Source organism: Phoca vitulina, unplaced genomic scaffold (genome assembly GCF_004348235.1).
Source record: "Phoca vitulina isolate PV1807 unplaced genomic scaffold, GSC_HSeal_1.0 scaffold58, whole genome shotgun sequence".
NCBI lineage: Eukaryota > Metazoa > Chordata > Mammalia > Carnivora > Phocidae > Phoca > Phoca vitulina.
The window spans coordinates 3,360,686-3,374,490 of record NW_022589761.1 but is presented as its reverse complement, the minus strand read 5'-3'; the positions used below and the strand labels follow the sequence as shown (position 1 = coordinate 3,374,490).

General features: G+C 44.5%; 1 protein-coding gene across 2 annotated transcripts in view; it reads right to left on the bottom strand.

Annotated features, from left to right (window-relative positions):
- ZNF507 (zinc finger protein 507) overlaps positions 1–3,971 on the bottom strand; it is a 41,784-nt gene extending 37,813 nt beyond the window's left edge. For both annotated transcript variants that reach the window (XM_032390453.1, XM_032390454.1), the window contains exons 1-3: positions 3,819–3,971; positions 2,279–2,372; positions 767–889 (exon numbers count right to left, since the gene is read on the bottom strand). The gene's annotated coding sequence lies outside the window, so the exon portion shown is untranslated. The remainder of the gene's footprint in view (positions 1–766; positions 890–2,278; positions 2,373–3,818) is intronic.
- Between the last annotated feature and the right edge of the window lie 9,834 nt (positions 3,972–13,805).

Below are 13,805 nucleotides of genomic sequence, written 5' to 3'. Positions count from 1 at the left end.
GGTCACCTGGGATTGGCCATGTTCCTCAATGGAAGGCCATTCTCTCTAGGCGAGGGGGCTCTACAAGACTCTCCTGGTTCTGGTACCTCTTCCTTCTCCTGATGTTGCTAGCTTCAAGTAACTGCACTGTCCCTGTGGTTTGCCGATACAAGTCCTACATCTTTATTAAGAGTAACTTTGTAAACACATCCTCCTTGAATTGTCCTAATTAGAGTGCTTCAGTTGCTCTTCTGGAATTCTGTTAACACAAGGGTAAGACCGACAAGGAAAACAGCCACAACATTATTATATTTTCATAAATGAGAATAAACCTGCTATCTAGTGGTTAGAGAAAAGATCAATATGGCTGAACGGGAAAGGTTTACAGAAAGAGGAAAGACTGGAGGCATCACCAAAGTACGGAGCTTCTTGTTTGGAATCTTTAGACATAACAACATTAGACAAAATATACCAAATTGTTACAAATAAGTAAATATAAGTTGTATCCCCAACCAGAAAAGTTCAACAATCCTTCCCACCCAGTCTCAAATCTTTCCTAGACAACAGGACAGGTTTCCCCGGCTCTCTGAAAGTAGAACCTTCCTATGAAATCTTTTAGAAGCCGAAATGATGTAAAGTGCATAAGGAATTACCATTAATTTATATGGAAGAAGTTTTGCGTGTTCCCCAAACCAATAAATAACCTCTCTTAGGCTTTCCTGATACCTCAGGACACACCTTGCTAAAGAACGCACAAAATAAATCAAGATAAAGCACAGATGCTCACAGACACAGTTCGAAGCTGTGCCGCCTTGATGCTGAGATGCTGAGCGCAGTTCCCGGGCAGGGAAGGAGCTTGGCGGGGCCACTCTTGCCGCTTGGGGTATGTGCTGCCTCTATTAATGGCTCACTGCAAAACAAAGATTGAAAACTACTTTCACTTTTTGTCTTTTTTTTGTATAAGTGAAATCTTTGGGTTTCTTTCAGTACTTTCAGTTAGAGAAAGTAGGTACTATTGTGGGTCTTTCATAAAAGCAAAGTGGCAGAAAGCAAACTGAAAAGTGGGGGAGACCTGTATTCCACAGGCAAAAGCTTATAATTAATGTCTTTCCCAAGAAAAGAACCAAATTATTTCAGTTATCTTTCTTTCCTTATAATTTACTACTTGGTTTCTTTGTACATCTAATTAGTTCCTTTCAGTTCCAGAGTAGGGTTAGGATAAGTAAAATCAAGTTGAACAATTCCTGTGAGCCTGAGGGGGACTGGAGAAAGGCTGTCATTTTCTGTGCGTGTGCAAAGGCAGTTTGCTATTTTATAAAGAAACTTTTCTTTCAAATGAAGAATTTGTTATTTTCCAACTAGACAAAGATTGTGTGAAGTATGGCCAATTTCCCATTCTTCTAGATTATCCCAATTCTAAAATACAAACCATTTTGCTCCAGCCAAATGGCAGAAGTTTCTGATCTAGAATACCCTGTTAGTTGCGGGACCTTAGGCAAGTCACTGTTTCTGTGGGTTTTATTCAGATTCCTCAGATGTAAAACAAGAGACTGGTACTGGATGAACTTTCATGTCCCCGAATTGTAAACTGTCTATAAAAAATTACCTCGAGATTGCTTACACATTATTTATAGATTTATCTTACTGTCAGCTATAATTTATTTGAATCAAAATCTCCTTAGCTTCATCTGATTAATTGCCACTAAGAAAAAACAGTATAAATATCACAAGTACATGAATTTCATAATCTAAAATTTCTTAGCTGGCATCTAGCCTGAGAGAATATTCTAATTTGGCAGCCACGGTGAAGACATAAGGTCTAACTAACATTAACCAATATTAAGATTTAACATTTATTGGGCACCTATAATGTGCCAAGCACAGTGCTGGAGACTACAAAAATAAGTAAGAAGAAATCCTTGCCCTTGAAGTGCTCACCATCCAGGGGGCAGTGCCTATGTAGACTTTGTGTATTATTCATGTTATTTCTGGTAATAGTAGCCTCTTTTTTGCAGGTAAGGAATCTGAGGCTCACAGATGTAAAGTAGTAACTGGCTTAAGAATTGGAATCCAGGCCTATCTGATTCTAAATCCCCTTTCTTAATACACCAATTTCCCTCTTACATCTCAGCGAGAACAAATATGTATAAAGAATCAATAATGAAAAGAATAACAGCCCCTTACAGCTAGGTTGTATCAAACGTGTTAGCGTGTTTGATCTTCATAACGCTTTGGAACAGGCCAGGGGGGTGTTACACAATTTTGCACATAAGGAAACAGTGTGGTTTAAGCGACTTACCCAAGGTTACATGGCTGTTAAGTGGCAGAGCCAATGTCTTTCAAATCAATTCCTGAAATTAACACAGTCCCTTGGATCAATCTTCAGAATTCAGCTGTGGCCAAGAATGAAAGTATATAGTATCAAACATTTCTCTTTCTTGGTGAAACAAAGTAATGATTTCTTTTGGCAGTGAAAAATTTCCCAATATTCTATGTCAAAAAGAAATTCAGAGGAATGTTCATGCAACCCAATCATGTGATGCAAATTTACATAATTTCTCTAACAAGAAGACTATGATTTTGCACAAGTTAGAAAAAAACTGCTCTGGAAACTTCTCCCAATAATTGTGTATTTTGTTTTAGCTCAGAATTTAACTAATTGACTCAAAATACTATTGGTTTTACTGATATCACTTTCTAATGAATAAGGAACAATAAACTGTATATTACTATTTTAATCCTAACCAAAAATAAATCTAAAGGATGATTCTGCAAACTTCAAACAGTTCTGCAAGCACAGTGGGCATGAAAAGAGAAGACACAGTAGACTGACCTATATATCTTCTAATGCAGTTTCCTGCCCTGGTCTTACATTTTTTGCTACTGTTCTTATACTAGCTAGGCTGAATCTCAAAAATCAAATAATGCCTATTCGTTTCTCCTAGAACGCAGCTACCTTATCGATTATGGTTAATAGTTCGTTGCCAGGGCAGAAAGCACGTCTTTGGTCCTTCCCTGAAGTTAATTTTAAACGAGTTAGTGAGGTAAAGAAATGAACGGCCAGGCTTTCTCTTTTAATCAATAACGCAACCCATACACTGAGTCAAGGCAGAGTACTGAAGAAAGTACAAGCTCAAGGAGGTGATAAATCCAGTAATTGCCTGATAAAAGAGATGCAGACTGAGAGTAAATTACAACCCACCGCAGTAACTAAAAAGATCGCCTACGGGTTGGGATGATGGCCTCCGCCTAATTAATCATCCAGGCCTTCCACACAAACCATTCCCTCCGGATGCCCGCAGGTCTTAAAAGGTGGGAGCTTTTCCCACTGATCTCAGTGATCTCTGGGGACACCAGTTCACCGAAAAGGTTCGTAATAGGGGCAGAAGGCTAGGCTTTCCTGTACTTGCTTTTTCTACACCAAGAATTGGCTAAAGGGCTGGGGAGATGGGGCGTGAGAAAAGTAATCAGGAGATGCGGTGAGGACACCGTCGTGAGCTTTATCCCGGCTGGCCTAAAGCAGTTTCACATCTGCAGAAGGGAAGGAAGCAACCAACGCCTCGCAGGCCCGCCTGCAGACCAGGCTGGTGACAGTATGCGGAGAGCGGCAGGTTTCCCCCCCACCCCCCACGGCAGGGCAAGCCCGGGGTCTCCGCAGGCCTTGCTGTGGGCGGCGCGGAGCGCTGGAAGAGGACGCGGAACTTGGGGCATGTGGCGAGCACCGGGCGGTGTTAGCCCGCTGAAGAGGAAGCGGGCGCCGGTAGAGGCCTGAGGGGAGGACGCACATGGCCGGCGGCGGCGCTACCTGCGGGCGGAGGGGCGGCCCCGGGGCGCGGTACCTGCGGTCGGGCGGCGGCTGCTGCTTCCGCGAGCCTCCTTTGGCCGGCCAGGAGCCCGGCCGTGCCCTCGCCCTCGTCCTCGCCCACCCCTCTCCCGGCTCTTTTCCCTCTTTTCCCCCGCTTTTCCCCTCCTCATCCGGAGCTCCAAAATGGCGGCGCTGGGGACGGATCACGTGAGCCGCGGGCAGGTCAGGTGACCCGAGTGGCGGGCGGCGGGGCGGGGCGATGCTCAGGCCCCGCCCACGGGCATCCTAGGGCACTCCGGCTGGGCGGGCGCGAGGAAGGAACCCTGGCGGGTCGGCGTAGCCTCGGTCCCGGGTGGGTTCGGGTCTGGGTCGTCGGCCTCCCAAGGCGTGTACGTTGTCCTCTCAGTGGTCGCCTAGGCCTGGAAGTCGGTGTGTCTTCCCACGTCGCTCCTATCTGCTGTGGGCTAGCTTCATCACTCCGTCTCCTCCCTAACTGGCTTTTCACCATGAGCACTGGCACTCTTTTCAGCCCTATGCTTATGAATTTGTACCTGCGCTTATTGGACTATGTTTTTTTGTGGTATTCTTGGCTAAAATGGAGAGGTCCCAGCTAGGTTTGTGGCTGGACTTAAGGTGTGACTGGTGAGGGGCAGGGCTAGCCCTGGGTAATCTATTTGCTTGAAAGACAGAAGATTTTCAGGGAAAGAATTCATCGTAGGGGTTATGGCCTGACTTGGTAGCTCCACACGGTAACACAACCTCAGTGTTTCTGAGGGCACCATGGTGTTTGTCATTTGGCTCTGTTTTTATTCGTGACATATACACCAGGGTTATAAGCAGCCTTTTTTTGTTCCCCTGCGAACAGAGTAAAATACAAAGGGAGTGAAGCATTTCATCCAACTTCACAGAGAATGCTGGACTGTTTTGGTACATTAGGAACTGCACAGCAGGGTGTTTGGGTCTGGACTCAGTAGGTGGGCCAGGAGAAGTAGGAAGGGAGCAAACCTAAGATTCCCTGCACAGTAATGGATTGGGCTTGTTCATTGAGATAGCCCTTGGGGACTTCCAGATATATTTAGAAGTCTTTGCAGCAGGCTGGGCTCTCAATTATCAAGTGGGAGAAATATCTAGCAAAACTTAGGAACCTTTCAGACAGGTCAGTAATTCTCCTTACTGTATCTCAGGATACAAATTCACCTGAATTGGGGGGGTTAGGAAACCAGGAAAGTTAGATTTCGGCTAATCTACAGACTCCTTTGCCAGTTGGACCAAATAGCTAAGAAGAAGGAAAAATAAAGTGTTGAACAGTTTTTTTCAAGAAAAGAGATTGAGCAGGAGATGACCCTGGAAGAGGGGAAGGAAAAAAAAATAAGGAAAACCAGAAATACATGAAAAGGAGAAAGCGAGAACAAACAATGTGCAAATTTCTTTCCTTTTTTTGCGCTATATGAATAATCCTAGTTTATAGCTATCTGAAGAGAAAATTTAGTAATAACTGTAATGTACATGAATCTGAAAGTGGATAGAAGTCAGAGAATTATTTGATCAGGAAAGAGGGCAAAAACAAAGTGGAGAAATTGTGATCTGGGGAAAATAAGGGACTTCTCAACAAGAGAAAGAAGATAAGTTTATCTGTCTGAAGTTTCTGTGGAATTCTGAAGAATTCTGTGGAATACACCATTATTTTCCAACATCCCTCTTGCAGGACAACGTTAGATAAAACTTCCCGGCCCTCCTCCTGGCTCAGAGGTGTGGCCTGTGACTGGTCCTGGCTCATGAATTGTGTGTGGTGGAGGTGTCATCTCCATCCTGGAGCATTTGATCGCCAGTGACGTTGCTTCCAGAGTACTGTCTTCCTGCTGACTTGATGACTGGCAATGTTCAAAATGGTGGCCATCCTGTCAGCCCCCATCTTAGAGTAGCAACGGTGAGCCAAGCCCCCAGCTGTCCCACCATGGATATGAAGGGTGAGGAAGTCACTGACCCTTGGAGCTGTTTGTTACTGCAGCATGGCATGGCCCCTGCTGACTGACATTCCTCCTCCCTACACTGATATAACAGGAAGAGGCAGAACCAATAGAAAGAAACCAGTCAGATAGTGATGTTAATGAATTAGAACCTTCATTCCTGAAGACAGAGAAGGTAGAAGACCCAGAACCAATAGGAAAACAGTAGCAACTTCAAAAAGCCGGTGGAGCAAAACCTCAGTATTTTTCTTTCCTGTACGAGAGTTCTCCAGAGAATTACAGTAAATATTTTTTTTTAATTTTTTATTGTTATGTTAATCCCCATACATTACATCATTAGTTTTAGATATAGTGTTCCATGATTCATTGTTTGTGCATAACACCCAGTGCTCCATGCAGAACGTGCCCTCCCCAATACCCATCACCAGGCTAACCCATCCTCCCACCCCCCTCCCCTCTAGAACCCTCAGTTTGTTTTTCAGAGTCCATTGTCTCTCATGGTTCTTCTCCCCCTCCTATTTCCCCCCCCTTCATTCTTCCCCTCCTGCTACATTCTTCTTCTTTTTTTCTTTCTTAACATATATTGCATTATTTGTTTCAGAGGTACAGATCTGAGATACAGTAAATATTTTTAAGTCAGAGGAATGCAGAGACACTCAGATGTAGTGAATGTCTTTGAGCCACTGAATTTGTGGTCATCCCACTGAACTCTTCTGAGCACCTTCCACTTGCCACAGAATGTTATTTATCATGATTTAATTAACTGATCATAGTAAGATTTAGTGTCACAGATAGGAAATTTGCTTACTCAGTTCTCTTGCATCTACTCACTGGAATCTGATTCTGTCTCCAGATGAGAGATGGCTGGATCCCTATCTCCACGTATCTCATTATTCCACTTTGTGATCATTAATTAGTGGATGAGGTTAAAAGTTTTGCTTCTACAAGTATCATGGGTCTGTATCTTCTAAAATGACCAGGGAGTCTGATAATACGTGGCATGTGCTTGACGACTTCAACAAGAACACTGTTTAAATTTTGGGAACGCTAAGGGCAGTGCAGTGAGCAAGTTGCCACGGTGATGACTGGTTGTAAACTGAATGAGACACTGAACCAGTCGAAACTTGAGAAGACCAACTTGTTCCCAGCCACGATACTTATAAAGGACACCTTGTCTTTGGTGTAATAAGATTAGATTAGATTTCTTTTGACAGGATTAATCATGTAAGTCTTTGGCACAGCACGGAAAATTGGAGGAGACATGTTAGCCTGCATTTCTTTTAGTTGTAATTTTTATCTTGACCTTTAAAAAAATATCCTTTGAATATACTGCCTCAAAAAAGGAAAGATGGTCGAGGGGTGGCAGGAGGGGGGAGGGGGACTAAAAGGAGAGAAAAAAAAGAAGAGTAGTGGTGTGAACTGAGAAGATAAACACAAACATTTCCCTCGACTTTCTGTTTAGCTCCAGTGGGACTGTGAGCAGGTGGGCTCCATCTTTCTGATGTTTTTTCATCCTGCCTGTAAAACAAGAAGTTCATTCAATTTATCTTTTTTTTTTGAGCTTCAGATGTCTGGTATATGGAAGTACAGAGTTTAATTATAGGAGCCCTCCAGATTCAAAATGGGACTTTATCATTAAGAATAATGGCAAGGCTTGATTTTATTAATGAATGAAAGGATTGCTTGATGTAAGTCAGAAGGCATGTAAGATTAAAAGACATGATATATTATTATACATACAGCTGTCAGTAATAAATTAACATTAGCTCTAGGTTCCTTACACTTTGCATCCTGAATATACACCTAGAAATACTTCATAATTACAGTTCAGATCTCGAGAATCATCATAAATTATCTATCTGTCATTCATTCTCTGCTAAAAGCCACAGACCTACATTATTTCCGCAGCGCATTGACATCTAAAATCTCTGGTGCTACGAGGCCCACATATTAATATATTTCTTACCGAGGACCTGAATAAAGCCAGAAGGCTACCCAATGGCCAGTGATGGCTAGGACGGATTGGAGGGGGCACCTGTTGTGAGAGTTAGGGGCTACTCCAGCTAACATTGCTCATACTTACTTTCAGCTCAGCTGTTTGGGGTCTGAGCCACCGACTGGTTTAGAAGAGGCCTGCGAGGAGCTCAGACCGTCCTAGCATCTAAGGCAGCCTCGCATTCCAGGTGGTGATGGAATTCTGTGTAGGCTTCCCTTAGCCCCTGGGACTGGCTTGTATGCAGGACCTGGGAATAAGGACAGGAATCCATGGTGGGGACATCTAGTGGCTTACCTGGAAGGTGCAGTCAAGCCACAGAGCACTCCCGTGGGAAGTGGGACATTAGCCTTGTCCAGCTCACCCAGGTCCGACCTCTGGGCCCCAAATCAGCCTACGAGTTTGGTTTCTGGCAGAGATTCCCTGAATTCATGTTGATTTATGGTTGGGATCCAGGAAAGGCAACAGCAGGCTGGGAGTGGAGGTGAAGAGGGGCTGCTTTTGAGGACGTCGGGAGGCTCCTTCCAGTCTGGTCTGCATATGCACAGGCTGGTGCGGCGGCACAGCGTGGCTCAGTGGAGCTGCCGCGGAGCAGGGAGCTCGCCTCCGCCAGACTGTCTCTCTGCTTCAACGCAGACTGGTTATTGGAACGCTCAAGCAATTTTCAGTCGTCTTTGTCAATAAAGTCAGTCTCTTTTCCACAAGGGGAATGAAAATGAGATTCTGAGGCCTCCGGAGGGCTGTCTCCTTTGGTCACTTTATCTGCCCGGGAGCCTCAGCTGAGGTGGGTGGCAGCTATTTGCAATGTCCAAAACCCCGCTGACAGGTAATACCACCTGCTTCTGAGCAGGACAACGTGATTATAATAGGATACTGTTAAATTCTTCTCAGAGAAGCGATTTCCTTAACGCAGTGACCTTTATTGATGAGAGGGGCAGAGGAAGAAAATGAAAAGAAGGAGAAGAAGATGAAGAAGGACACTAAGAGGAAAAGTAACTGCTAATCAAACCAGGAGGGCCTGGCTAAGGGGTAATCCTGTGACCGAAAAGTGTGTCCTTTGTTATTTTGACAGATCCTTTTGAGGTGATAGACTAGGAGAGGCCACTGGCATGATCATTAGCTGGCTGAGAGCTCCTCTTCTTGCTTCCTGAAGACGTCAGTAAGTGGACACCCATAGATAGCAAGTCATCCCCCTTTGAGGGTCTTCCAGCTCCAAGCTCCTCACATACCATGGAAAACCAAGCATAAAAAACATTGCTTAGTTTTTGACCTTGCGGGAGGCTTCTTTCATTGACAAAGAAACAATAGCGAGAAAGGACAGGGAAAATGTGTGTGGCTCCCAGAGATCGTCCATGCTGTGGTTTTTATGCCCTTTCTGGCCATGAAGCTCCAGCAAGTCGTAAGGTTGGGAAGGCCCAGTTGCAATCCGTTGTGTGTTGGAAGTGGCACCTCCAGAATCAGGCACGAGTGGAGTGAGCTTCCTGAGCAGGTAGCAAGACTCCCACGTCATCCACCTCTCTTGCATCCGGGCCACACGGAAGGAGATCCCCATGACCAGCTGATGGGAGGGAAAAAGCTGGCTGAGCTAAGTTTCTGAATGGATCCGTTCAGTGTGTGGAAGGAAATGGACCAACATGAATGGAGGTGTGAAGTGGGAGTGGATGCAGGGCATCTGTCTGGGTCATGGAGACAGCTCTGCCTGGTATGGGGGGCTTGCAGTGGGGAGCAGGGAGAGCTTTGGCTAGAAAGGCACACTGGGGCCGGGGCTGGCCCAGCCACAGGCAGGCATCGAGCATCTGTTGAGGGCCTTCCTGGGCCAGGGCCCTGTGTTAGGGACTCCGTTTGTCTTATTTCACACATCTTTGTGGACTGAGCTCTGTGGTCATTAATTACATATGTAATCCCTGCTTTACCATCTGTCTACCCTGGTGGAGAGTGAGTTCCAAGAGCCCAGGGAGCTTGTTAGTCTTGTTCATTGATATTCCCCCCTGGTTTAGAATAGGGCTTGGAATATAGGTACACTCAATACCCATTCATTGATTGAATGAAAAAAAGTGACTTCATTCAGCAGACACACTCCTAGGTGTGGACTTTATTTGAGGAGCTACTCGAGACCCATCTTTTGGGAAGATCCCGCATGAGATTGAGAACCAAGGGCTTGGGAGAGAGAAGAAAGACAACATCCAGTTAGGGACCTGAGAGCTGGCCTCAGAGAAGCCCTAAGAATCCAGGCTGTACCCTGGGTTTCACCCTGAACTTCAAAACCTATTAAGTGTTCACTAGCTGTGTGAGCTAGGGCAAGTTACTTAACCTCTCTGTGCCTCTGTTACTTCATCTGTAGAATGGGGATAGTGACACCTATTTCACAGGGGTGTTGAAAAGTTTAAAGGACAGAATGCATAGGAAACCCTGATACACCTGACCCCTAGTAAATGATTAGTAAACAATAAGTATTATTGTTGCAAAGGTTCAGATTGGAATGATACTAAATGGGAAGGGAGAGACAGAGACAAGGGACACTGAATGAAGAACATGTCGCATTCAAGGCAAATTGGAAACAGGGTGTGAAGTGGAGGGCCAGTGAGCATCTCTGTTCACTCAGTGCGCCCTCAGTGGGAAGCACAGACAGCTCTTGGCTCCAGCACCAATAACAGAGTCAAGCACAGAAGTCGGGGGACACACGGAAAAGAAGAGGCCAGAATCATCCAGCTACTCTAAAATCAGCTCATCAGTTGTAGAAGTTGATGTGAGCCCAGTTAGTCATGTCACATATGACTACGTGGGTTTTAAGCCTATTTTTCCTAAACGCGGATTTTCTTGGCAACGGAATGCGTGCTAACACCCTAAGATTTAGTTACATTTTGGTTAAGAAGTCCAGAAGACTTTGGACTTGGCTTTGAAAAATTGAAAGTGAATTGAATTTGCATTATTTAAGTGGCTTATTCAGATTAACACTGCTATCTCTTCAGATTTAAAATTTCAAAGACTCAAAGATTTGATATTTCAGCAGCAACAATGACATCTAGGGGTTGGTTTCTACAGGTTTAATCTTAGATATATAGCCTCTGCATTTTGAAGAATGAGGGTGCTAACATGTTGATTCAATCCAAAATGATGTTGATTCAATCCAAAATGTCTGGACTGTGTGAACTTGGCTGATGGCTAGGGCAACATTGATGGATCAGAGAAAAGAAAAATCTGGAAGTGGTTTCTGCTGTCATCTAAGAAACCTACTTTTCTTCTAAAATTGCAAAACCTCTCATTTTGCTTAATATACTCATTTATATATTCATTCCCCTCCCTGACCTTTTAACCAGAAATACGCTGTGTTCCACTTTTCCCTGTGGAAGACAGAATTGCCTTCCCTGCATGGGGAGGGGCTGGGGCCCCAGGTTTTAGCTCCTTCCAGCTTTTTCTGTTCCCATTCTTTGATGAGCCAGTGGAAGGAGTCTTTGACAGTTCACCTCATCTCTACCCTATATTTTTACCAGATTCTTTTAATATATTTTTTAAAGATTTATTTATTTATTTTAGAGAGAGAGAGAGAGAGAGAGAGAGAGAGAGAGAGTGCGTGCATAAGTGGGAGGGGCAGAGGGAGAGGCAGAGAGACTCTCAATCAGACTCTGGGCTGAGCATGGAGCCGATGCAGGGCTCAATCTCATGACTCTGGGATCATGACCTGAGCTGAAATCAAGAGTTGGATGCTTAACTGACTGTGCCACCCAGGTGCCCCATTTACCAGATTTTTTTAAGTGAGGGCTGGATCATTCTCTCGACTTTATGGCTTTAATTGTCAGGTTTTTGCAGCCTTTGGTCTGTTGTCAGTCAACTAACAGTATTGATTGAGCACCTTCTGGGTACACTCTGTGTGTGTGTGTGTGTGTGTGTGTGTGTAGTTTGCATGTGTCCTACTGGGGTTCAGGTGGGAATGAGAGGGACCTACAAGGCAATATACATAGGTTAAGCCCATGAAAAACAATTTATTTAAGGGACACCAAACATACATGTTAATAGGAAATAAATTATACATGAAAACATCTATGAACATACTGGAAAAATTCACAAATATTCAGATGATATTTAAAGTTCTTTTCAGCATGAAATTTCTGTGATTTTTGTGCAGATTAAAATTAGTACCCTGTTATACTGATGCATGATAATGCTGGTGTCAGCACAAGAATTATAGTTTTTTTTTTTTATGTTCTAGTGAAAGTAATGTCAGATAGAACCCATCTCCATGGTTGAGTATGAGTTGACCCTCAATGTTACCAAGCTGTGAGGGTCGTTTCTGGTTTGCAGAACTGTACAGGGTGGCCTGAGGGTAGTGAGTCCTAACTGTCCCCCTGTGGGGATACAATGCCCCACCCGCCATTTAACTTTCTGATGATGTGAAGATGGGCCAGAAAACCCTTTCTGTTTCAACCCTTGCTGTTGACCTTTTCTTTTCTCTCTTAGTGTCTCCACTGCGTTTCCTGCCTTAAGTGAGTAGAGTGAACAGAAGTGATGCATTCCCTGGGCTGTCAGTGGAACCTTCTGACAGTCCTTGGCTCTTTTCCTTTCCGGCGGTGCCCTAGATCTCCAACGGCTTCTAACAAAGATCCAGACCTTTATCCAGCCTTGGGGATCCGACCTGATGTTCCCGGCCGCTGCCCCAGCCTCAGTCCCTCACAGCCCCCCATTCTCAGGGGTGTTTTTTGGTTTCCCAGCTGCACCAAGCCTGGTGTCCTCCTACCTCTTCCCTGTCCTCTCCTGGTCTTGGCAAAGAGCCAGTGTCTCAGGCAAGCCTTCCCTGACCTCCATGACCAGGTGAAATGCATTTGCCCTCTCTTTGGTGCCTCGTGCCCTTTGACTGCAGCTCTTACCATAGCTATAGTTGATCTGTGTGGATATTGCGTTCACGTCAACCCCCTTCCATAAATGGCAAATTCTGTGAGGTCATCTGACGTGTTGGTGTGGTGCCTGGTGCTAGTAGATGCCAATGAAGAAACAATGAATGAATGAATGAATAAGTGAATGAATGATGAGTGTAGTGGAGTCTGTCTTAGGTGACTGAGATTCTTGTGCTTTGGGTTTCTCAGCCCATTTTGATTTAAATGAACACTTCACATTACGTTACCGGGCCTCAATGTTGAGTATAGAAGGTTCCAGTTCTTTCAGTAGTCTCATTAATCAAAGGTCCTCCTGCACATTAATGCTGAATGATGTAGAAGAAAAGGGCCCCTGGTATGGACAGTTTTGCATCGATGGGGAAATTCGTCTGTGTTAGCTGAGCATTCTCGTAATCCAAACCCAGGCAGAGCCCCAGATGGGCTTGCTTTCTCAGCTCTAGGGAAGAACTGCATTCCACTCCCTCACAGAAAGAATTTTCTGAATCATTTGCCTTGCTATCCTCAGGTTAAGTATAGTCTTGATGTTTAATCTATAAGGGAAAGATTACCAAGTGACATCTTGATTTGGAGCAGAGGTTTGTAATTTGTAATCTAGTTTGAATGAAAAATAGGAGTCAGCTCAAGGAAATGTAGTGTTAGTGCCCAGAGACTTCCCTTGGGGTATCTTTCTAATTATTTTTTTGTATTTATCCTAGATTTTAGAGTCAAGAGAAATGGCATAACAGGGAGCTCCGAGTCTGGGCTGGACTGCCTACATCTCCTCCCTGACTCCATCACTTACTTAGTTGTGTGACCTTGGGCACATCACTTTACTTCTCTGTGCCCCAATTCCTGACCTTTGAATAGTGCCCCTGCAGAAAGCCCTATTTCCATGTTGGCTATGATTATTCCTTGAGAAGTGGGAGGAGATGTGCTTTTGCCTATTCTGATGCATGGATTAGATTTGTGGTTTGCAAGCTCTCTCATTCACTTGGGTAAGTTCTAAAGCATCTAAGGTGTACGCGATGCTGAGTAAGATGCTAAGGGGAGCATCCCTGCTTTCAGGGACATTATCTAGTTGAAGAGAGGAGGACCCTCTCAGCACAACCTCTGAGCAGAATATATCGTCTCCATTTATTCATTCAACGAATACTTCTTGGGTGAATCTACTGTGTGTCAGGGGCTGTGCTAGG